General features: G+C 37.4%; 1 protein-coding gene across 2 annotated transcripts in view; it reads right to left on the bottom strand.

Moving 5' to 3' along the window:
* LOC126856622 (zinc finger protein ush) overlaps positions 1-27,310 on the bottom strand; it is a 151,181-nt gene that overhangs the window by 87,378 nt on the left and 36,493 nt on the right. The window contains exon 2 of one of the 2 annotated variants that reach the window (XM_050605304.1): positions 7,889-7,965. The exons of the other annotated variant lie outside the window; for it this stretch is intronic. The gene's annotated coding sequence lies outside the window, so the exon portion shown is untranslated. The remainder of the gene's footprint in view (positions 1-7,888; positions 7,966-27,310) is intronic. 2 annotated transcript variants of the gene reach the window in all.

The following is a 27,310-nucleotide window of genomic DNA, read 5'->3' on the forward strand; positions in this document are numbered from 1 at the left end:
CGATAGCGGGACGTTCGGACAAGCGAGCATGTTTTCAACGAATTTGAACGCAAGATTACGTGCGTGACGCATGTCAGCACATGTCAAGTATGAAGGTCGATTCGGAAATAATTTTATCTCGCCGCATAATCTTCGAAAGCAAAAAAAAAAAGAAAGAAAGAAAGAAAGAGAGAAAGAGAGAGACAGAAAGAGGGCAATTCGCAAAATCGGCCGGAATTGTGTCGGGCCGATTAAAAATGACAGGCCGATACTTATTGTGTAAACAGATTTTTCACAATATTTCTCGGTATTTATTCTCACGCGTAACAACTGACGTCCGAAAATGATAAGCGAAGATTATTGAAGAAGACAAAATAAATCGTAAATCCTTCCGCGAAAAAATTAATAAATAAAATCCTCTCACTAAAAATTAATACAAATAAATATATAATTATTATATAATATATAATTAATAATAATATTAATAATAATATATAATTAATATATAATTATTATTAAACAATAATTATTTATCAGTTATACCATAATTATAATTATTGATCTTCCGAGGAATTGGCCGTGTATAAATTAAATAAGAAAATTTATTTCAAAAACCGTATATCTAATAAATCAAACATAATTTATTCATTGATTTACTAAACAAATTTATCTCGTCCAAAAAAAAAAAAAATAATTAAATAAATAAATAAAAGGCGAGAGCAAGACGATTAATTCGCTCGTCTCGATCAATCGGCGTGGTGGCGTTTGATAAGATCTGATTGCGAATTCGATTCGTTTAAGGACTCGATCGATATAGTGTACACTCGCTCCTCTCGCAACCGTCGCCAGAGATTTCGAGCCTCGTCGTCTCCTCCCCCCTCGCCCTCCCTCCCGCCGACGGGAGGAGGCATAAATATTGACGATCGATAAGCGATTAGCATAATGTCTGGCGATGCGCCGGCGATAAACGCGCGAATGCGCTTAACCAGAAACAGCGGTGACGTTTCGATCGCGCCGCCGATATCGGAAGCCATGCCTGCTGTCGAAACTAAAAAACCTTCAACCCTTTCATACCCTTCCCAATCTTTCTTCTCCACCTCTTCTCTCTCTCTCTCTATTTAGCGAATATAAATTCTGTTTCTTTTACTCTCTACTGAATTAACCCTTCGCCGAATATAAAGGATGGCCGAGAAATATATGATCAAATGAAAACATCGTCCAATAAATTTTTTTATAAGTATATACAATAATAATTAATAATCCACTCTATATAATAATAATAACAAATTTATTTTTTAATAATAGAAAAAATATAAAAAGAAATAGTCGATTTATAAAAAAAAAACTAATCGCTCTCTTTTGATCGGGATTTATTAAAATCATGAATGAAAGAGACGTCCCTAAAAATAGTGAAGAACGAGTAAATAATCAAGCGAGACACCCGGTACAATCCGGAGGGCGGGTTTAATGTAACATTAAAAACGGGCGGGCGGGCGCGCCGCGCCGCGCTTTATCAGTCATTTCCATTTCTTGATAACTGTTTCTGCTTATCGGAGCCCGTTCTCGCCCGCTCGTTCCTCTCCGCTTCCTCCCTTCCCTCTCACCCTCTCTCCGTCCTTTTCTCCCGATGGGCTCTCCAGAGCTTGTTCTCTCTTCGTATCGCGCCCTCGCTCCCTTCTCTCTCTCTCTCTCTCTCTCCCTCTCTCCCTCTATCCGGTAATAACTTCACTTATCGCCTTCATTGATCTCCCTATCACTGTTTTATCTCGCTACAATGGCGTCGCGGCGAGTGGGCCGAACCACCACGTCCGTCTCCGTTTGGCGACTTACATGAGCGTGCAGGAAAGATCGTCGCCGCCGCCGCCGCTGCTGCTGTCCTGTCGATCGAAAGGACGACTTTCCGTGCAGCAGCAACGACGGCGGTGGCGGCAACAACAGACATCCCGTCCCTCACGGTTTTGTCAGCTTCTATCTAGATTTTATTATCAAACGGGACGGCAGAAATAATCTCTGATAGAGAGAGTAGAGAAATTCGAAACATGGCGTATACATCGAAAGGTGTATAATGATTTATATTATAAATAAATTTAATCCGTGCCTTGTCTTGAAACATTTATCGTCCGTTTTTGTTATCTGATTAGAGGAATGTCATTATTATTATTTTTATTATTTTATCATTATTTTTAATATTATTTTATTACTTTTGTTATTATAAAATATGTGCATTCTTTTTGTACTTATATAATATTATTACATTTTTAATTAAAAAGAGAGATTATCTGATTGGAAAAAAAAAATACAACAAAATTATATATTTTATAGCAGTAACTTTGATTATAAATTTTAATATGCATACATTGTATATTTTGTTCTTCATAAAGAACTTGGCTCGGATCGATGATTGTATTCGCCAGAAAATTGATGAACACACATCTACAAAGTCGGACGAGCGGACGATGAAAATCGAGCAGACGAGAGAACCTACGACGAGTGGAGCGCGGGTGAGGGGGAGGGTGGGGGAGGAGAAACGGCGGCGATCCGATAAACTCGAACGGGGACGAGGATATCCCTAATCTTTCAGCGATCTATCGCGAATGAGCCAAGTATCTGCAAGCGAGCGCGCACGGTCCAGTCTGCTTGCTCTCTCGGCGAGGTTTATGCTGATAGAGGCCTGGGCTACATTATTCAACGCACACATACATACACGCACACGCGCGTCGTCTCCATAACATGCGAGGGAAGACGCGAAATTCTGTTCCAGAATCTCACGGTACGAGAGAACAACCCTTGTCGCTTGACTCAGCCTGAGCAGTCCTTCGTTTCCCTCAAACGTCAACGCGTTATGAAATCGGCCGTAAAATCGTCGAGATTTAATTTTAATTTTAATGATAATTTTTTTATCAAATTAAACTTTTGTCTGTCTCAATTTTCGTTAAATGCGACGGAGTCGTATACACGAATTTGGAGTTGCCAATTAGGGCGCAATATTTTTCACGCTTGACGATCGAGAGTTGTTACGTTCTACGCTCCTCGAATTTACGAGCGGGATATCGATAACCCGAGGATCGATACCGAGGACGAGGGAGCGAGAGAGCTGGTATCGCGTTCTATCGTATCGCATCGTATCGGAGCAAATCGCTGCCGAGAACCTCTCGAATTTACATAACGATATTATTAGCGAGCGATCGAGGCGTAAACAAGCGCGCGATAGTGCGGCGCAATCATTAAAATGAATTTGCGCGATTCGCTCTCTTAACAATCGTTTCTCGTTTAAACTCAAGTTAAAAACTGCGCTTCTCAATGTACCTAAAAATACAGTTTTACATTTGACATTTCTCAAAAATAAAAAATTATTTTTAAAAATGACATTAAAAACTGTTCATTTAAATTCCAAGATTAATTAAATAATAGATTGAGGTACAATATTCAATATGCAAGAATTTATGACCAAAGAAAGATGAGAAATTATTAATAAAAAAATTAAGATTTTGAAAAGAGAGAGAGAGAGAGAGAGAGAGAGAGAGAGAGAGAATCATTTTAATGCTAATATATAATAGAGACAAATTTCAAAATTTGACAAATTATTATCTTTAAATTAATGAAATAAATATATAATTAATAATGTAACAACAAATAATAATTATAAACAGGAAAAAGAATAATTAACAGAAAATTGTAAAAATCATACTAATAAGGATATAATAGATGCAGACAGACATCTTCATAAGGAATCTCTAATAATTAAAACAGCATCGACAATAATAATAAAAATAATGATAATCATTACAATAATATCTCAATAATGGAGGAAGGGAGAGAAAATTTATTTAAATTGTAAAATAAAATTTTTCCAAGAAAAATTACACTAATGGCGTTAACAAGATTCCAATAGATACAGAGATCTCGGACATATCATCAGTAACCTTCAATTAATAGAACGACATTGATAATAACAACGATAACATTAAACACGATACTTTACAATCAATGAGCGGAAAAAGATGCGGAATAAAGAAGCGAGGGAGAGAGATAAACAGAGTGGAACGTGAGGATAAGAGAAGGGTTCAGGGAGATCCTCGTTAACGATATAGCGTTATCGGCCGAGAAATCGGCCGATCGTTACAGGAGATTGCGCGCGGTTGGAGCATCTAAGACGTAGAAATTAGAATGTATTCATCAAGCGGTGGAATTTTAACGGGGGCCCCCCCCTAATATTAATTAGCGATGGAAGGCCGATCGTCGAGAAAAACGAAGCAGGAGGGGGGAGGGCTCTCCCTCTATCGCGAGGCTTATATTAACCCCATCGCGCGGAATAGCCTCGTCGAATCCATCGAGAGTCGCGAGTGGCTAATTAGTAATTAGCGAGCGATGACCGACCGTGGAAGCCACGACGATCGATCGATCGATCAATCAACCTTGTCGTGACTTTCTCATTTTCGACACGAAATTCGGTAATGGAATGCTAAATTATGTATTCATTAATAACTCGTTAATACATATGTATTTATATTCTTAATTAATTTTATTTGTAGAAATAAATTTATATTTATGGATAATTATTTTATTAATAAATCTGTATTTAATAATAATTTTCATTAATAATATTTATTAATAAATTATTAACAAATTTATATTTATTTTATTTGTAAAAATAAAATAAATATAGATTTATTAATAATAATTATTATATTTGTTTTATTTTATATCTATTTTATTTGTAAAAATAAAATTAATATAAATTCGTGTACATATAAAAAGTTATATATTATGAAATCTTTAAAAATACATCAATTATTTCAAAGATATATCTTAAAGATACATCCAAACTATTCTCCCATATAAAATTCCATTACGAGGAAGATAGAGATAGAGAGAAAAAGATAGATAGATAAATAGAGAGAGAAACTACAAAATTTTAACACAAAATATAAATATATATTTTCTTGCTTCTCTCTCAATATTGACGTCGATCGAGAGAAAGAGAGAGAGAGAGAGAGAAATCAGTTGACGGGCGCAAGAATGGCGGCGATACGAGCTTCTTCTCTCTTCGACGAGCAGGTAGAGCACCGTGTTTGGTATCGATAGGCGGGATACTACATCGAGGACGACGTCGCGGCCACGTCAATCGATAGCGGCCGTTCGATAGCCGAGGGCGAGGGCCCATCTCCTCCTCCTCCTCCTCCCCCTCCTCCCCCTCCTGCAGCGCGTACTTCCATCCGCGCATAATCATCGGCAATAAATCTCGGGTTGCATAAGTGTAACGAGAGATACCGGATCGCAACGCACACAGCCCGGAGCGCATCGTCGAAGCGCGGCCCCGGCGATGCAACCCGATGCAACTCGTGCACCAGGAATCGTGAGAGAACGCGGGGAAAGTCGACCGATGCAAGGGAAGAGGGGGAGGACAAAAATCTTTTATCTGATCCTCTTTTGTGTCTTAAGATCGCTTAGTTTCAGAACGTCGACCCGAACTTAAATTCGCAGCGCGGAAAAAAACATTATGTGTATATATATATATATATATATATGTATATGTATATAATTGTTTATATTTAATATACGTAATATATTTAATATATGTTGATATCAAAGTTCCTTGTATGGTATCTCTTGTTTTTTTTTTCTGAAGAAAATATTAACTAAAATTAAAATCCAAAATTATATGTAATATCAATATATATATATATATATATATATATATATATATATATAAAATTGTTTATATTTAATATATGTATAATATATATTTAATATATTTATAATATAATATAAAAATGTGTATTTAAATGTAATTATTTATTAGAGAGAAAGAGAATCTCCTACTTTTGTAAAAAAATTTTTAATCTTTCCGTCTCTCTTTCTAAAAGATAATCGTCTATTGTGGTTGATAAGAAAATTTCGGAAATTTTTCCATCTTTCCTATTTCACGAAAATATTGTATATTGCAACAGGGAGGATAAATTCACGGCACTTTTCAGAGTTTCGCGCGATTATGTACGCGCGGGGTGCAATTAGGAGCGCGCCAGGATACGCGCCGTTAACGGGTGTCTGAATAGAAACAATCGGGCAGACGCACAATGGAGGGAGCCACAACGGACCCGCCACTTTAACCGAGCGAACTATACCCGCGCTTGAGAACGCTCACTATCTGTGATGCTATAAAGTGCACGTGATAACGAACGCGAATCGTGCGACGCTTCTACTAATCCCACGTCTAATCGCGACTTAAATTTTTTTCACCTTGACGAACGATTGAATATATTAAGAGCCGTCAAAACGCGTAGAATATGATAATTACGTCAGAGTGATATAAGTTAATTATTATCTCCTACGAGATCTCATAATTGAAATTGCCAACAAATATAATTGTTGATCTAAAATTTATCATTTCTAATATTTATTAATTGATTTACAATATTTATTATTTTTAACACGTATAATATAATTATTAAATATAATATAATTAATTCACAATATTTATTATTTTAATATTTGTTATTTTAAATATAAAAATAATACATTTATCACGATTTTATAGATATCAGAACCTAAAAAGATAAAATATTCAAAAAAAAAAAAATATATATATATATTTAATTTTAATTATTAGAAAAATTTATGTATATATTAATTCTTTATATCTATTATATCTATCCGTTAATAATTACCTTTTATAATTTATTCGGAGATGGCTCCGATAAGATATTTAATAGCATCGCGTCGCAAGAAAAAAAAAAGTATCCGGCCATCTTTCTGAATAATCTACGTTAAGAAGATAATCAACCTGTTATCCGACCGTGCTAAAGTAAGCGAGAGCATTAACGTAACTATCGGTGACACGTGTGTTATCGCATGAAAATCGCATGAGACTGCGAGCGACTTTGGAAAAGTCTATCGGCTGTAAGCGCCTAGTGCGGATGTTTTAATGCGTTGCAAATCGACAGATATCACCATCGTCGACATAAAGTTTATCGCAAGGCTAACGACAAATCGTAATCTGCACCGCATACCAACTTGGTATATCGCCGATAGAGAGAGAGAGAGAGAGAGAGAGGACGAGTCAAGAAAGAGAAAGAGAGAGGGGAGGGGGATCGGTTTATTGTTCTGGGGCAAGCCCGTCGGAAGGCGTTATGAAGATAAAGGCAAAATGCAAGCGATACATAAAGACGTTGGCAAGACAAACAAACGTGAAAAAGGAGAGAAAAAAAAAAGTGGAAAAAAGTCGAGAGATACGGAAATATCAAGAATTCTATTGTGTAACTAATAATTCCTATCTATGAAAAATTATCGAAATTATCAAAGTATCAAGTTATTCAGAATAATTCTGAGTGACTTAAAAATAATGTAAATATATTGTAATGTTTACATAATATGTAACTTGAATATTAAATAATAATACCCGAGTTTAGAGGAAGAAAACTTTTTATAAAATTTAAATTACAAATGTAAATTACAAATTTCTCAGATTATTAAAAATTTGATTAAACTCTAATTACACGTATATTTAAAATGATAAATTGAATTTGTTTAGAAAATTAATATAGCTTGTTTCTCAAATTATTTAAATCTTAAGAAATATTCAAAATAAAAATTATCTCGCTGTATTAAAATAATTTATGAGCTAATATTTACAGCTAAACAATGTAACATAAGATCCGCAGTTTTCGTGCAAAGTTCGAAAGTTCGCCTTTTTTAGTGATAATTTTAATCCTTTCCGACGCATTTACGGATGGCTCGTCGTCCGTAAATGCTGCCGTCACCATGTGTTGTCTAATCTATGCCATTCACATAATGAATAACAATCATTTTCCGGTGGACATCGAAAGCGGACGTCCATTAATCGCGAAATAATGAAATTCAGCTGTTAAGTTAACTTAAGTCAACGGAAAAAAAAAAGTACAATACTCACTGATTTCGGTGTTAAAGACATCCTTCTTATCGATAGAATCTAAATTCCCTGACTGTTGTACTTGATTTTGCACTTACCTGCAACATAAAAAATGCAAATTTGATTAGGACAAGCATTAGCATAAAACACAGTGCTTTATTATTATTTTAAATATATATAAGTATTTCTTTTTCTTCTTTTTAAAATTTGAAATTTTTTACAACCAGCAACATTTTCATACACAAAGGAAGGAATTAGAAGCGACGAGAATCAAATATTTGACATAATGCCAGAATAATTGGACACGATGTGTCTAGATCTGAGCTGCATGACTTTTTACATTTCGATCATTATTTTCAAATATTCCGATTATCAAATAATTTTCTACAAAACAAAGCAAAGTTTGAAGCGATAAATATTGCCGCTGATATACATGCTGACCCAGAGGATCGTTAATTATCACTCGGCGAGCATCGATAAACATCGTCGGCGACGCATTTGCGGTATCACGGGAATATTTTTAACAGGCGTTGCGCCTGTTTATTCCGCCGATCGGAAGTCGCGGGCCGTGAACGACATGCGGGTTCACCTATGCTTTCGTTATCATTATCGATTCCGTCGTCAACAACTTCCTCCCGAAGATCGAAATCTTCGACATTCGCCGATATTCAATATATCAGTCGATTCAAAATTTATTTATTTATTTAATAAAAAAGAAAAAAAAATTCCTTTCATATAAATAAATTACATGATTAGTGCTGTAACAAGAATAACAATTAGAAAAGAATACAAAGAAGAAATATATAAGATTATTAAAAATAATAAATAATATAAAATAATAAATAATAATAATAATAAGAGGAAAAAAATAAAATTATTGAGAAAAATTGCGCACCGTATATATTCACATTAATAATCATAATCGTCGATAAATTTTAATATAAGGGAAAAAAAATTTATTATTTATTTTTTTTTAAATCTCTAAAAATATTGAAACTATTTCTATTCATTCTGTAATGTTCAACATGGTGTATTCCATTTTTTATAAATAATTTCGCTCCATTGGATGAATTAATTTCCATTGTACCGAGTGTCGCGAAGATTCTCGATTCCGGCTAAACGCGCAAACATGCGTCTTTAGCGGCGAAAGGGTTAATAAATCCCATGAGCGACTCGTAACTCTCTCGCCGGGCTATAACTCGAAATAGTTGGCGTGGCTTATCCGACGCGGATCAGCCACTATTACACGATGCGCCCATAGCGCATATTACACGACACATTTCGATCGCCCTTACGATTGTGTGAGAAAATAAATTAAAATTTATTTTAGCAAGAACACAGGCTGACAATCGACTCATCTTATTTTATCTGTATAATCAAGAAAAGCAAAAAGAATTTTGCAAACAATCAAAAGAGAAGAAAAACTGTATATAATAAATCGTTAAAATTGAGATGATTGCAAGTAGAAATTTTTTTATAATAATAAAGCAGAATGATAGAATATTTATTAAGAATAAATCATAAAATAAGTTAATGTCAATTAAAATAAAAGATATAAAGACAATTCTCTTCCGGTAATTTGAAAAATAAAATATTCCACTTTCCTTTTTTTCTATATATTCGAAGTAACACGCTAGATGGTTTTGTAAAAAGATGCATCAAGTTAGGAGCGAAGAGGGATTTCGCAACATGTAACCGCGGCTCGACGAGTCGCGCACCTGTTGCAGAGAGTGAGGCGGCCGGGGACTTCGGCGATCGATTATTTAGCAACAAGCCGCAGAAATTGGAAGGTTAATTTCGCCCGCTTGTTTACGCTCGTCCGCGATAATTTTGTCCCCATCCCTCCCTCTCCTCCCCCGCCCCCCTTTCTTTCTCTTTCGCTCTTTGCGCGATAAAAAGTTTCAAGGCAATGCAGCCCTTGATGTGTACTAATAGAAAAGAACAACATATATTGAATTATACAATTTTGTGTAAATCGACCTTTCGGATTACGATAATCGAAAAGATAATTCGTGCGACAATAAATTCATTAAATAGATTGAGCAATAAAGCTCTGTTTTTTTTTTCTCCTTTTATGGATTAATCGCGCGATTTATGATTAATAATTATGAATAAATATTATAACAGATTGCACATAATTATTACCGTCATCTTTAATCAATTTTGACATTTGACTTTAACGTGGACGGATGTTCTTCGGATAGAAGAAAGCGCGCTGGCGGGAGCCAGGCTCCCTCTCCCGCCCCTCCCCCCCCCTCCCCCGTGTGTGTATCGGAAACCCATGAGAAGGAAAGAATCCGCAGGAAAGTCATCTTGACGGTGTCCGATCGGACCGTCCGATATCGCCGCGAAGCTCGGCATATAAAAACTATACACCGGCTATCTTCGCAATCTGACGCCGCACGAACCAGTTTTCGGTTGCGCGGGATCTTCCTTCCCGCCAAGAGGATCCAGCCGAGAAAACCGTCTCTCTTTACCTACCCCTCCCCCACCACCACCCCTCAATTTTATCCTTTCCCCCTTTCCTTTCTCGTCTTACACACTGCTTTTCGCATAAATAAACTTGATTCAATCTCTCCTCTGAAAAATTTCTTTTTTTTTTTGTATATACATTTTCTTATTATTTTAAATATTTTAAAGATTAATTTATATACATATATATTTATGTGTTCAAAAAATCGTTGTTTTCGCGTAGGTTCTTTCAGAAAAAAATTAGCTTCCTTCTATCTCAAAATTATTCCTTTCATTTACATATATTGCTATATATCTTTGTCTCTGTTTGCATCTCTCTCTTCCGTGTTCATTCCAAGAGCGTAGAAATGTTTGCGAATCGGCGCCGCCGATCGACCGACCGATCGCCAGGAGAAAGCGAATCGTGCGCGTTCCTGCGATCGAAAGTCGAGAAATTTACGGCGTATCTTCAATTGAGAAAAATCGCGCCGATATAAGCCGCCGCTCATCTTTGGTTCAATTTTAACAATGGAAGTAATAAAGTCGCTCAAGCATTCTTAATCGACAGTCAATCGTGATTATATGATGTTTATTATTATTAAAACTTTACTTTTCCGTGTTATTTGATTCGATTCTTATCTCCTACCATCAATTTCCAATTATTTAATTTTCTCGTCCATTTTAATCGGGCTTTATCTAAAATCGAACGCATTTCGCGAGAATCTGGAGCCGGTCTTTTTCCATCAGTTTACAAGGCTACGATGACCGATGGACGAAGCCGATGTCGATAACGTGGTTATCGAGTGATCTGGGGGCGTCCAAGTGTTATCGCGACCAATACGATAAGCCGCAGCCGCCGAGAGTGATACGCCAGTAATCTCATCTGACCCACAGGGCCCTCTCTTCCACATCTCGGTTGTTTATCTGCTCCGGCATTCTCTCCCGACAACATTATTATTCATTATTTACTCTCCTTGCGAGCCCGCGTTCACTATCGTCAATAAAAATCCATCACGGAAAACTATCATCTCGAATCATTGCAGCATCCACGAAAGCTTATCGGAGCTGAAATTTCCGCTCGATAAGAGGAATTCGTTTCTCCCATCATCTCTTTTTATCTTACATGTTTGTTTCAAATTCCGCAATTTGTCTGTCACAATATTTATTATACAATATTGTTTTATCAATTTTAATTTTCATTTTAATTTTTATCAATTTCAGATACAATCTTAAATTATATTTAATGTATATTTTCTTATTCTTATTAGCACTTTCATTTTTCATTCTTACCTATCTTCTTAAGTCAGATGCTATTTTTTAAATTTTCTCTTATTCAACGGCAATTTCAATTTCTGTTTTTCCGATTATTTATTATTATGACGGAGTCGTCGCAATTAGCAATTGATAATTTCTATTGATTAGCTGCATCTGTGTCGACTGCACCTCGCTGTAGGCGCTTATCGTCTCGTTTCCGCATTTAATCGCGCCGATGTGTTTTCGAGACTCTGGACCGACCGACCGTAGTTGCATTCGTCGAGATAAGGAACCGAGTAAGAGGAAAAAAATCATTCTCGATATCCCGCTATCGATCGAGGCATCGCGCTCTATGTGAACTTCGAGTTTTCGAAGCGATAAACTTTGTATCGCGAAAGACAAAAAAAAAACACAGAAGGAGGAAAGAGATGTAGATGAGAGAATATAAGAGAAAGAGAAGAAGAGAGATTGTATTTAAATTCTCAAATTTCCTACAATCTATATCTATATCTCTGAAACGCGACTAATCTCTTATTTCGAATAAATCTACGCATTAATTAAATCTTGTATAAATATTTAGATGTGCGTTATTTACATAACTATTTATAATTATATATATATATATATATATATATATATATATATATATATAATTTAATAAATATAATAAATTATATATATATTGATATTACATATAATTTTGGATTTTAATTTTAGTCAATATTTCCTTCAGAAAAAAAAAAAAAAACAAGAGATACCGTACAAGGTATTTTGATATCAAATACTGCGGGATTAAAGTCACGTCTCATCAAGATCGATGTAGGTGCACGATCGCAGGGAATTTTCGTCGAAGCGAGATCGGGATGAAATCCGATCGCGTGCGGCGCCAAGGACAGGGATCGAGTTTCCGGTCGAGCGGAGGCGCTCTTTCTTCATCGTCGACCACCCTCGATCGCGGCGCGGTCTTCTCGCGCGCGTCTCGATCGTCGTCGTTGTCAACGACCAATCTCGCGCGATCGTTATCAGGCGCGGTCCCGCGAACAACGCCCGCATGCCATGTAATTTACACTCAAGACGACGGCGGTCGACCAGAAGAGACAACGTATCTCCTTTTTCAGCAGGACAGAAAATGTCAGTGAAAAGAGAAAAGAAAATTAAATTAAATTGTCATTAAACGTGATTTCGATGAAGAATAAATAAAAAAATACGTAATTATTTTGTATCCCTCGCAGCTTGGATTATATATATATATATACATGTATATTATATGTATGTCGCCGTGTAAAAGAAGCGATATTGATGTAAAGCAACGAAATAGGATGAAAGTGTCGAAAAAAATTCGCACGCAACGGCATCGTTTACGCATCTCGTTTATGAGCGCTATTTTGAGCGGTAATCATGCTCCGGCTGCTTTTTAGACATCGAAGCGTGGAACGCGATCGTTCCCATTTAATTGATCTGCTTCGATGGCCAGAGCGCGCTACCGAGATCGTATCGCCGCGTAGAGCGAACTTCCTATACATCGATTGAAAAAGATATATAAAACGAGAGAGAAAGAGGGAAAAATTATATGTGTGAAAAGAAAATTTTTATATATATATAAAGAAAAAATATATATATATATATATATACACACATATAATAAAACTCTCAAAACAATAACAATTAACAATTAAATTAGAAGCGATCGTAAAATAATTCAATGTTCTAATAAAAGAGCAAAAATGTTCAGAATCATTCATTCATCTTATAAATTTTCGTATTTAAAAACGAATAAAATGAGAATATAAAATAATATGAAAAAATGAGATAATAAACGAGAGAGAGAGAGAGAGAGAGAGAAAAAACAAAAAAAAAAACAAAAAAATACAAAAACAGGAAGAAGAAAATGATAAGGAAAAAGCAGTGAAGGAGGATGCGAGAAACATGATAAGATAATTGGATGTGGAGTGAAAAAAAAAGCAGCAAGAAATGAAATAAGTAAAAGCAAAACATGAGGGAGTGGAGAAAAACAACAAAGGAAAAGATTATAAAAATGATAAAAGAACAAAGGGAATAGCCGAGAGGGGCGGTGGAAAGAAAAATGATAGAGGGATAACGGTAACGCGATGTTCGCGTTTATTATCGCGACATTCCGCGTGATTATCCCGTGTGCGAAAGCGTTATCGCACACAATCGATCGCAGATCGATATCTTGACCGGCCGGACCGGTTATCGCGCCGTCGTTGTTATCGCGATCGATAAACGGAAGTGCATGCAATGCGACGTGACACGTTGCACCGAGTCTCTCTCTCTCTCTCTTCTCTCGTTATCGATCTCGAATTTAGCTCGCGTGCATCTCAATCGGGAAATTGCGCGATGGCGCTAAATTAAAAGAAAAATTCCACCGCAAAATAAAATTAATAATGACATTTTAGATTCTGACATTACTATATTTCATTTCTTACCGTGCTGTGCGAATTATAATACTCGCGAATATTGTGTATCACGCAACGAATTTTTTTTATTATACGCCTATTCAAGAAGCTTATGCAATGTTAACAAGATTAATCGGGCGATATTTGCTTTATAGATTATTGTGTGTCAGAATACTCGTTCTCTTGCGATCGCGAAATGATCGGAAGGTAGGGAAACGAGGGCTCGCGCATGTCAGGCACTCTGACACTTCGTAATACAGTCACAATTCATCCAGCCCCGAGGGTGCAAAGGGTTAATTCCGGCGAATAAAGTTGCCAGCCGCCCCCCTGCGGCGCGGGGTGTCAGGTGGAGAGTGGCGTGTTACGTGCCAAGACACACGAGGTAGGAGGGGGCGGGAGGGGGAGGGGAACGTATAAAAGTGATCCCGGTGGCTCCTCGTACCCGGTGGCGACCGGCCAACTCACAGCGGTGGGGAGGGGAGGGGGGGAGGTTGGAGGAGAAAGGGAGGGACGACACCCAAGCAGGGAAGTCGGAGGGTTAAGCCGAAACGAGTGGCGGAAGTAGGGGTTGGAAAACTAACGCGGGTCAATGGAGCGGCAGTCGCGTGCCCCGCATCCCCCATCGGACACGCGGCTTGAAATCCCACTATTGCCCACCCTTCCCCGAAGTGCACCCTATCGAGAAAAGTGAAACGCAATTTTCCGCTTTTTTCGAAAGGGAATGTAAACTTGGAGTCAACTGTATTGTCGCAATATTTTACGTATTTTATAACTCAATTCGTTATTTAATTTAATGCATTTATCAGTAATTGTCATTATTTTTGTATGCATTTTTTTTTCTACATGCAAATGCAATTTAATTATGTAAACTACATTATCGAATTATATTTAGTCTTAGTAAGAGATATTATAAATTAAAAGAGATATATAAAAAAGATATATATAATGAAGAAAAAAATATTGTATATAAAAGAGATATAAATAATTAAAAAGAGACATATATAATTTTATATATATTTTTGTATTTCATTATGCATGTTACTCCTGCATTAACGGGTATTATATGCAGATAATTTTTATAAAATACGCAAATATTACTCGACTATCTTCAAAGAGAGCCAAACTTCAGAGTCCGATATACTGATAACGAAACTTCATCTTTCGAGATTAATTGGACTTTTTTATTTAAATAGATTTCAATTTGATGATTAATCAGAAACACATATTCCATGTTGAAAATTATAATCTCTCGCGACAAATTTTCCCCTCTGATTAAGACAAAGGCTTATGTATAATATTATTATTGTACCATACTGTGGTATTATATTATCGCGATCCTTCTCTCTCTCTCTCTCTCTTTTTAATCATTATCTATCTCTCTTTCCATGCAGCCTTTCGAAGGGGCTGTGTCGCCAAGTGGCGCGAAAATATGAGTCGGTTGGGCGAAATGGCGTCGGCGGTGTCGACGAATACGAACGTAGGTAGGTAGGTAGGTAGGTAGGTAGGTACGGTACGTAGGTACGGGTAGCCGAAGCAAGCAAACCGGCGCGCTGATAAGAGCGGCGGCGAGGCGTTATCGCGATCGCCGCGCGGCCACGTCGCACGATAACGATAACAAACTCCCCCGCACCTTTCCCGCCGTGGCTCACCCATCCTACCTCTCCCCTCTCCCCCACCCCCTGCACCCCTCCGAAGCGTGTTCTGTGTGTATGTGTGTGTGATTGTGTGCGAAAAGGACGAGAGGTGATTCGTTTTGTTTGCCGCCTTTGCCGACCTGAAGCATCGAAGCTGAGATTGCGCGCATTTTTTCACGGTACTTGATTCGAAATAAATATTAGAGGGATGATTAAAATGACAGCCGAGCACGTGTTATTCGATTGGAGTTATTTAACTGCATTTAATTCATTTTTCAATTCTTTTTTTTTTCATGTAGTCCTCCCCAGAAAAATTGTATTAAGATACCCTACTGTAATAATGTATTAAAATGTCGCTTATTGAGTGTGATAATTTTACAATTGATTCAAGTCTGTAAGAAAGAGAAATCATGATTGCATGTGTAAGAGTAATTCGCGCGGTAAATGATTCATTCGGATGAATCATCCGACGAAATTATGCGAGCAATCGTCAAAAGAGTGAAAGATAAAAAGAATTCCTTTCTCGCCTGACGTTCTAATTTTCGTTCCTTACGTATCAAAAAGTACCGAAAATATCTCAATCGTCTTTTCGATATTGCAGTTTCGATAATTCCAACGCGATTAGCGCCAAATTTACGACGCCACCAGGTAAACATGTGAACGAGTGAAAGCCTAGAGAGCTGCTACGATTTACCGAGTCCAGGCGACTTCCCCCGCCCCTCATTCGCCTCCCCACCCCCTCGCCATCTTGATAATCCCCTCCCGGCAACAGCATCCATCGAAAGAGCGGCCGCACAATCTTCAAAATGACGACGCACCACACACACATATACACATACATACATATATATATATATACATACATATATAAATATATATATATATATATATATATATATATATATATATATATATATATATATTATATATACCTGTTCCGTCCGGGTATCTGCAGGAGTTAGTCGAGGGTTGGCTGGCAGGGGATGGGGGAGGGGGAGGGGGAGGGGGAGGGTTGTCCGCCGCCGCGGTCGGCCGACGGTGTTATCGCGTCGGCCCAGATTGAATATATTTCATATGTTTTCATAACTACCGCGCGAGCTACGTCGTCCCGCTATCTGCTACCCACCCTCGGCTGTCCCGCTTCCACCCCCCTCCCCCTCCCCTTCGTTCCCGCGGAAGGGTGACGGCGGTCGCCGACGGGGTTGGAAGGTTGGAAGAAGGAAAGCGGAGAGGACACGGAACCTCGGCGGTGAGCAAGAGAGAGAAAGAGAGAGAGAGAGAGAGAGAGAGAGAGAGAGAGAGAGAGAGAGAGACGGCGGAGAGGGAATGGATGTCTACACCGTGTGTAGGGGTTGCGGCTTCGAGGGGATGAAGGGGAGGGAGGTTTGGGGAGGGGAGGGGTGGCGGCCACGGGAAATCAAGCGTGAGGAGATACCGGTTGACTGATGTGCGCCTTTCTGTTGTAAAACGATAAAGGCGCCATGGCATTGGTCGTGGAGGGGTCAAGGGTTTCCGATAACCACCCCCCCCCTCCGCTCCCCTCTTCGCCACTCCGACACTCGCGGGTGTTTGCTTCACCTCTTTCTTCGTCGTCTCGATGCGCGGAAAAATAGATACGGCGGATCGGGATATTCAGTTTGGATACTGTATTCTGTCTCTCTCTTTCTCTCTCTCTCTCTCTTTCATTCTCTGCACCACGTGTGACCGGTTGTCAATCCTATATCTATCTGAATATCGCGGATCAATTTCTAGAGTAAACGTTAAGAATGGAACCTTTATTCAAAATTATTCGCAAGACAAAAAGATCCTTTGGCTGCTCCTGTAAATTTTTTAAAATAATTCCTCAAAGATAATAATCGCTTGAATAAATTGATTCTGGGAATTCGGATGATACAAAGTTCATAAAGTTAAATGAAGAACAGACTCTCATTGTCCTGGCTCGCGTGTCTACGGGTTTTGATTCGCGACTGAATCTTCGTTTTGAATCGCGGATATTAATTTCGCGTCGCGGCCGGGGATCGTGCGCGCGCTGACACGGACCAGAGCTCCTTATCTAAGATCTATCGACTTCTAGAACATCGCGCGTTATCCTAACTGACGCGGAAGAGATACACGAATGATTTTCGGGGAAAGCGGGTGCCGAGCAAAGCGGAATCGAGCCGAAAGCGATAAATGGAAAGTAGCTGGCGAAAGAAATTGTTGAAGAGTAAAGATACTACTTCAATCAAAGTTATCTCGTTTTAACGTGAGAAATTCCACTTCACGATAAAATAAAATAAAATAAAAAAAAAAAAAACGTATTGTCTCACGTGCTTAAATTAAAAAAAAATCAATATCACATTAAGTAAAATTAATTTGAAAAAATTAAATGTTAATTTAATGTCAATTAATTAAATATCAATTGTTTTACCTTTGACAATATCTTTTAAATTTCTCAAATTTATATAAATTAAATTATAACATCATTTGTTAATTTAGTGTCATCAATCGATGTTAATTGTTTAATTTTTTATGAATCAATATTTTTTCAACTTTCTCAAGTTTATATAAATTAAATTACAAAATCATTAACGTAGCTTAAACGAGTCAAGGAACACACAATCTATAACGCTAATTAATTAAATTAATACTCGAAACAACAAATTATCGTCGCGCGAGGCGCTCATTATCGCGAATGTCTCAGGGAAGGTTTCAGAATTGCCGCTTGAAGATCGCGATATAATTTCTCTCGGATCTGATAAGCGCGCACCGTCATCGCGACGCACGTGAGAAGTTAAAAATAGCGGAAGCGGACCATGTGCGCTCGTAATTCGCAATCAGCTGACGAGTTATTAAGGCGCGAGTAACTTCGTTACCGGGGAGGGCAAAGATAATTTTATCAAAGACAAAGTCACGCACGCCTTCGGTGCGGGCGTCCTTCGCCGATAATTCGTCGATATAGCCCGGGCCTTGAGCCCCCCCCCTCCTCCCCCCGGGGGCCCTTCGGTCCCCTTCCGTTCTTCTGCATCGCAAGCGACACGATTCGCGCGAAATTATGTTCTCTCGCATTTTAATCGGTTCAATTATAAGATAAGTCGAAATAATATTTAACTAAAATTTTAAAATTCCTCTTGTAATAGTTTTGTTCTCTGTGTGTGTGTGTGTGTGTGTGTGTGTCTTTAATTCTTTTTATCTCTCTTTTAATCATTATTTTAATTATGACTAAAATTTCAATTTCAGTTACAAAGATTTTCAAGGAACGCTTCAAGGAACCGCAAGTGAGATTCCGATTATCGGACAGTCTGACAAACATGGCAGCGACACTTTTAGATGCGCATGCAACGCGAGTGCATAATCAACGGGTGTGCATACGCGGCCTGCTATCGAACGCACGATCGGGCCATAAAGCCGGGCATTCATTCGATATCAGGGCAATACCAGCCGTGAGGTGATAAGCAGAATAGATGAGAGAGAGAGAGAGAGAGAGAGAGAGGAGGGAGAGAGAGAGAGAACATATAGGCGGGCCATTCTTGACAGCTCGCGTTGCTTTTTGTCTAACGACGACGCCTCCCATTAATTTTATATAAAGTCACCTAAAAAAAGGGACTCTCTCGCGAATCAAGATAAAAGTTAGACATCGCGTACATTCCATGTTTATGCACAACAAATTCCATCGCGGACATTTTTTTTTCCTCTCTCGATCGTCGTCTGATAGAGAGCTGAGAGATTTTATTTTCCGGAAAAGATCTCTTCTCGAAAGAATTATTTCGAATATGACGACACTCTCTCGGGGCTTTGTGCATCGGGCGTAAGCCTGCGAATGTGCGTAAGCCGCTTAAAAATCGAGCCGAAGGCGACCCGGCTTCTTCCTTGAACGCCCGGTACATTTCATTCCGAAGGCCGACATGGTATCTCTTCCTATATTGAAATCTCTAGAATACTTTCGCGGTCTATCATGCAGCTCCAAATTTCCACTTTTTTAACGTTTTCTAATTTTTCTTATATATTTGATTTCTTCATTATATTAATTAATTTTTTAATTTTTAACTTTTAATTTTTGCATTTTTCTCATTTTAATTTTATCGTCGTATAATTTGCCAATATCGCGTAATTTGACCGAGTTAACGTATTAATTGCATGTCGCGCATAAATAATTGGCAAGCTTTCCTCGAGATTTTGCGTGTGAGACGAACGTAATGGAGAGTCGACGTCTTTTGTGCAATTAATTAGCGTCATTAGTGCCATTGGCTGAGCGTCGTTAAATTTCCTCTATTCTCACCTAAGTTTCTTAGAATATTTCTTTCCGCGAGTAAATGGCTGCTTTTGTTAAAAATTATTGATAAATAAATTAACAAAGACAGACAAAGATAAAAGAAAGAAAAAAACATTTTCAAAAATTATATAATATTTCTACAAATATTGACACACACGTAAAATTATCAAAACCTAATTTTTTTTTCATTGTTTCGTATATGTTTATGTATGTAGTCATATTTAAATATAAAAAAAGTGAACAAGAATTTAATATTAAACTATCCGAGAGAGAAAGCAGTTTCTCTACAATCAATAAATTCGTATAAAAATCACAAAAATATTAAATATAATATATCATTACGATAACCCGGTTCTTTCGTATATCTGAAAAAAGAAAAGAAACATTCGAGTGCTTTTTTTTCTCACAAGCCTTCTCGGATGTGTGATTTAGAATTCTCGGCAGAGTTCGTAGGCGTTCTAAGGACAAAGATCCGATGGGACCGATAATTATTCGGGCCAAAGTGGGGCCCGGGGAACGTTATAAAATTCGTTCGATCTGCTTATCAGTGTTAAATACGACCGAAACGAATCTCGACACGAGTTTATTTGGAGTAATCTAACCTACACCCCCGCCCATCCATCCCACTTCCCTTCCACGGGGCCCACCACCAGCGGTCCGCGGTATCGTTCCCCGAGTCTTTTCCTCTCCGCGCGGGGCCCGCAGTAGATAAAGCACCTGCATTCTCGGCCAGAAGACGGCACTTCGAAACCCACGCTTCGTCGATAAAGCAACGGTTGCATTCCTCCCCTATCGTCCCCCCTTTTCCCCAAGTGCCTCCACGACGCAAAGATAACTAATGCAACTCTTACACACGGTGTCTCTTTCAACCGCGGATATCGGAAATCGAGAAGAGCCAGTTGTCTCAATGCGACTCTAAATATCAATAATTGTTAACAAAAAAAATTTATTATTATTATTATTTAAAAAAAAAAGCTATTTTAAAAAAAGAAATTTATTATTGTTATTTATTATTGACAATACGGTAATTATTTAATAATTTTATTGAAATTTTATAGTTATTTGTGCGATTTTATTATTATGAGCTATTATTTATTTTTATTTAGATTTTACGTTGCATAACAAAGCAATTAAAAAATAAAAAACTTTGTGCAAGATTGCACTTTTATGATTGTTGATTTTTTGTAAGGAGAATCTACGACAAAGAAAAATTAATCCGAGACACCCTGTATGCGAAGGTTCTAACCAGCCAGTAATGATAGGATTTTCGTGAATTAAGATCCAGAAAGACCTTATCGCAGCATCGGTGACAGCCTCAAGATAGAAGTCCATCGCAACGAAAGCATTGCTTCTCGATTGCGCCGCGATATCGGTATTAGAGTTATTACAAATCGTTCCACATCGTGTTTTCTAAAATCTTTAATGTACCAAAAATCTCTCAAGCTTTTAATCTTCCATCGTTCACGGTAAAAAAAAAAACAAACTGTCCTAAAAATCTCGATCTCCTGATTGTCATAATTTATTTCTTAATAAATTCAATTTTATTTAAATTTCAATTTCAATTAATAAATTTTTTTTCCATGAAATGTTCCTTTTCTTCTTTCAAAATATTTATTTATTACAATATATTTAATATATTTAAAATCAATTTGAAATTATTTGATTTGCCAATTCATAAATTAATTTCTAGTACAGAAAGAGAAAAAATTAATCTAATACAAACAATATTTATATTTATAAATCTCGATCGAAAGAAAATGGAGAACGTTGCTACTCCAAATTGAGACATCGTTTTCTTCTTTTCCCAGTCGCCTATTCAATTGATTAAACGGTCAATAATTAAAACTCAAATGGCGAGATAAAGTAAAAGTGCGAATCGCGAACGGCGAGAAGGTTTCGGGACGATCGTGTCCGACTTAATTTTAATTGGTGGAATTAATATTGTACGGTGACATGTGTGTGTATGCTACGATATAATGTTCCGATAACGAGATCTGAGAGAGTGGGGAGAGGAGAGAAGGCTTGCAATCGTGAAACGGGCTACTGAAGAGAAGATAAATTAATATAATAAAAAAATATTATACAAAAAGATATCAATTTGTGTCAGAAAATAATAATATAATAAAAACAATAATGTGATAATAAAAATGTGCGAGTCAATTTGTATAGAAAAAATAATTATTGTTTTCGAGATTTTTAGATTTAAAAAAGTATTTAAAAATTATTAATATAATAGTAAAAACATCTGTCAAACACATGTCAAAGTTTCTATAATTTTTAAATCCTTTAAAATCAATTTAATTTTTAAAATCAATTTATTGCAATAAATGCTAAAAACTGATAACAAAATAATGTCGGAGTAATAAATATTGATACTTAATAAAAATCGGAAACATTGTAAATACCATGGTGTGCTATAATTCATAAAAAGCGCATATTGTGTCGCGTAATTGCAGAAGCTATCGCCGCAATTATTATCACGGATTTCTAGCCAGAGTTGGAAGGCATCGCATCGCATCGCATCGCGTCGATCGTCGGCAGCAACGCCGTGGTCGAATCTAATTAAATATAATTAGCCGCGATTTGCATAGATGTCCGATAGAGACCGGACGCGGTGATAAGCGCGATAACGGCCGTGCACGGCCGATACGAGGAACGATTATGGCTGCTCGGGTCTCTCTCGCCGTGCTAGAGCAGACATCGGCACGATCATCGCGAATTCTCTCTCTCTCTCTTTATCCCTGTCTCTGCCATTTTTTCTCGTTATCCTGATCCCCCTCCGGTCCACCAATCCTCGACCTCTCCCTCTGTCTCTTATCGCTCTCGCGCCCGGGCTTTGTCTTCGCTGGGCCCCCCGAGAACTGGGCCTTTCTCGCACAGGTCGTTCAAAAGTAATTCTTAATTAATGGGCGGGAAGAGTTTAACCTCTTATAACAGATGTTTTCTAAGATATCAGAAATCAACTAGAAAAAATCGATTCCTTTAATGACGAGATCGAATCACAGTTAGATATTTTGCGCAATAAAGAGCAGAATAAATTTTCTAATTTTTAATGTTAGAATGTATATATTATTTGTGAATTTGATTCAAATCCCTGAAATTTTTCAACTAGATTCTTAAACTTCCATATAAAATGAATATAAAATTGAAACAACTTACTTCTCCAGATAAGCATGTCTGAATTTAATGAATTTTATTTATGCTAATTTAATTGACTTGTACTTTGAAATTTACTTCAAGGTTTACTATATTTTGCATATTTTAATTTTAATACTTCAATACTTGCGAATATCTTTATATTTCGAGCATCTTAATTACAACTCCTCCGATCAAATTATTTTCCATTTCAAACCTTATAGTTTGAAAATTGAAAAAGAAGCTTTTCACGCGTTCACCCTATATATATTTCCGCGACGGGGACCTTTTCTCGCGACCATCTCGCGATCGTCGCGTGTGCGTGAAACCATGCGTGCGAAACGCGTTAAGCAAGAGGTAAATGTGGGGGAGGAGAGACGTCGCCCTCCCCCCCCCTCCTCCTCCCTCCGAGGACACGATAAAGAGAGGGGTGGGAGAGGCGAGGGATCCGATATCTGTGTTCGCACGTCATTACCCCAGACACTGCAGCAGCAGCAGGATCCGGCCAGAATCTCGTTCCGGTCGCGGGAGCTTCGTCTCGCTATCCCCCGTCCCTCCCTACCCCTCCTCGTCGGAGATCCCTCTATCCCTATCCCGTGATCTATGGATCATAGTCCGTTTAGTTCCGCCCGCCGCCGCCCCCCCCCTCCCCCGAAACGAGAATCTATCGCGGAAGGCGAAGATTCGATTCGATTCGATGATGTATCGACGACGTCGTCGGCGTCGTCGTCATCGCCATCGTCGTCGCCGTTGTCGTCGTCGCCGTCGTCATCATCTCGAACTGATTTGCTGATCTCTCGCCGGCAATATATTCTCTGCTCCCGGATGCAGAATCGGAATGGAGTCAAAGATAATCGATCCGAGAGATAGTTTATGTATCGTAAATTTTCAGAGTGAAAAAAAGCTGCGAAGCTTCTGATCGTAAAAATTAAAAAAAAAAAAAAAATATACGAAATATTAAAATCCTGAAGCTGTTATTAGATTAAATTTATTAAAACAATAGTGACACAATTCCTATAATTATATTGTCATGCCTTTAATAATCTCTATTCATGATTATATATGCATTAATAATTTTCATATTTCGTGACGAATTTGCTTTGCAAACAATTATTTTCGCAAAAGTTATTAATTTTTTTCTGTAATAATTATATTATGATTATATAAATTTATTTTGTTTTATTAATATTATTACAATTTCTACATATTATCTGCTAGCTTGTAATACATTCTAATCTCTCCCTCTCTTTCGTATTGATAAAAAAACAAAAAAAAAGAAAAAAAAATGCTTGGACCTTTCTCTCGCGGTCCGGAAAGGTCCAGACAAGGTCCAGAGGAGGGACATCCAGGGTGTCGAAAGGCGACGATGAAAAAAGGTGATTAATCACGGTTACGAAGGGGTGGAGGAAAGACGGGGTGGAGGGTATTTCGTGTGAATCCACTCGCATTCCTCCCCATCGCGTATGAATGTTAGCAGATACGTACGAAAAAAAAAAAGGGTTGCAGATACGGTTGGGACGGGGCGATCTGATTAGAGCAATCTAATTAACGCTGCTTTTAATGGCGTTCATTAGCACACACATCGTCGCCCTCGTGGCCCTCTAAGCCTCACCCTCCCCCTCCCCACATTGACACTCCGTTAACTCTTCCGTTTCACCGTGTTGGCGAAATGAATACGTAATAAAAATTTAAAAAATTCTTTCTTTCTTTTCTCGTATACAACAAACCAAATTGACGTGAAACAACGATAAAGAATGAATCTTGTAAAAAAAAAATTGATTATTTACACAAAGACTATAGTTGTTCTTCAAAAATGCATGCTCATTTATAAATAATGTGTATATTTTTAAATTTTAAAGAAAGAAATAAATTAATTTTTTAAAAATATTATTTTTTTAGAGCCTTTTTAGTATCTATATTAATTTAGTTAGTTTCAATATTTATTTTCACGATTTCAACACATGTGTAATTATTACAAATTCATCTCAATTAATGTCAAATAAATATTCTTCTTTCGCGCGAACGAAATATTTCGCGATATTTAATATGACGATTGTCATTTTGGGGATCAATTGGCAGGAAAAGCAAGCGTTTGTATAAAAATTTTTACCAGCTACGGCGGAAAATCAGGAGGCTCATAAACGTAGGTAGGAATGCGCAGATCTTAGATCTCGCGCGCGTTTTCATCGGAATCGACGGTACTTTGGCGTCGAGCGAAACGACGCTAACGGCGTGTCGTGTGTACGAGAAGTGCGTGACATTGTATGGATATCAAGCTGAAGATTTCCCGGCAGATAATCTTCAAGCAGGCAATACCGGGTATACACTGTATTTACCCGGTTTCCCCTCCCCCTCCCCCTCCCGCGAGCAAAAATCTTAATTCAGGCCGACGCCATTTTACACTCCGATCGCTCGAGATATTATCTAACAAGATTTATTTTCATTTGTATGTATTTCATAAATTTAATATGCAACCAATGGACTTCGCATTCTCAATCAAGTATTTTTCCTTACGTATCTCGTGCCTTTCGTCTTTATTATGTCATATCATAATTATCGTTTTCTTACGTACGTATATCATTTGTCTGTTAATTAAATGCAAGAAGCAAGTATAAGGGCAATTAAAATAATTATCATTTCTGAAAAACAACCACAAGAAAATTTTTCTTAGCGAATAACAAAAATAATATTATCTCTAAACTATTAACATCCATTTAAAAAGATAGTAATTAAAAAGAAAACATAGAAATACGTTTTTAAATTAAATTAATTAAATTATATATATATATATATATATATATATATATATATATATATTATATTATAAAATTATATATTTATATTATTACAAACACCTTATATTATTAAATAAAATGTATAATAAAATTAACTATATTTATATTATTTTAAATAAAGTTATTAATTAAATTGAATAAATAAAATTATTGTTGAAATGTATAATAAATAAAATATATCTCTTAAAAAAATTCATGCGGTAAGCAAAGCTCGAGATGATTTTCAAAATCCATATGCATGTGAAGGGAACAATGAGAATCCGTTGTTTAGAACTTCTCAAAAAACGTGTATGCGTTTGTATAAGTCGATTATATCCTAAGGCAAGTACGTTGCATATTATCGCATCGTTATCGGATCTATTGGACAGCGACGCGGAATTCCGCGGGTCGCTTTGCTCCCGTGGACCACGCGACGCGACGTCTCGTAGCTATACACGTGTTAGCAGCAGCCCCGCCGGGAGATAGGTAGATAGGTAGCTGGTTAGGCAGGTAGTACAGACTTTATACTTGTACGTTGCTCGTGCACACTCGGTATAGCGTCGCTTGATATCTGCTACATATCTAGCAACGTGTGCCATGCCTTATCTCCGCTGCCGCGCTCGGCCCGTGCGTCGTATGCGCCTGTGTACATGTGTGTGTGTGTGTGTGTGTGTTAAGTGAAATGTGTATGCACGTGTGCGCACACGCGAGGTCTTATCGTCGTGAATCTGCTTCGCGGCGGCGTTAGTGTTCGGCGCGTTTAGCATTGTATGGATATCAAACGATTCTGTGCCACTCGTAGGATGTTATGTACAATATATATACATACGTGTGTGTGTGTGTGCATGCGTAAACATAAGGTGTAATCGAGTGTGTCATGATGCGTAACGCGTTGGTCAGATCGAAAAGAAAAATTTTCGAATATTTTACCTCTGCACTGTAAGAGCCGGAAAAACACTTCGAATTATTTACACACTGTTGGAAAATTTGTGTCTCCTTGACAAAAAAATATGCCGATTAAAATCTGTGTTCAATATTTAAGACATTTATGTATTAGTTTAACAAATTTCCATTAACTGAACTCAAATGTTGAATTATTAAAACAAGAGCAAAAGAAAATATAAAAGCAACACAAAAGATAAATAAATAAAAGTAAATATTAATTAAGAATATATTCATTTTAGACTAAATTTATTTCAACTTTGATTCACCGCGAGAATCTTTTATTTTCATTTCGTAAAAATTTAGACAAAAAAATATTCAAATATTTTACAAAACTTTGATACTAAAATATCTTTCTCTCCCTTCTTTTCTGCGTCACGGAGCATTTTTCCGCGATTCTTGGGTGAACGGCTTGGTGGACGAGTGGAAGCGCCCGCATAAATCGACGACGAGCCGACCAAATGCAACGGCAACGAATCCATATTCATCGGGCTCCAAGTGCATAAAATTACGATATAGCGAGAGCGGTTCGCACTCGCGTGTCGACATGCAGGCACCGCATAGCCACCGGATAGATCCGATAA

The sequence above is a fragment of the Cataglyphis hispanica genome, chromosome 19 (genome assembly GCF_021464435.1).
Source record: "Cataglyphis hispanica isolate Lineage 1 chromosome 19, ULB_Chis1_1.0, whole genome shotgun sequence".
Lineage (NCBI taxonomy): Eukaryota > Metazoa > Arthropoda > Insecta > Hymenoptera > Formicidae > Cataglyphis > Cataglyphis hispanica.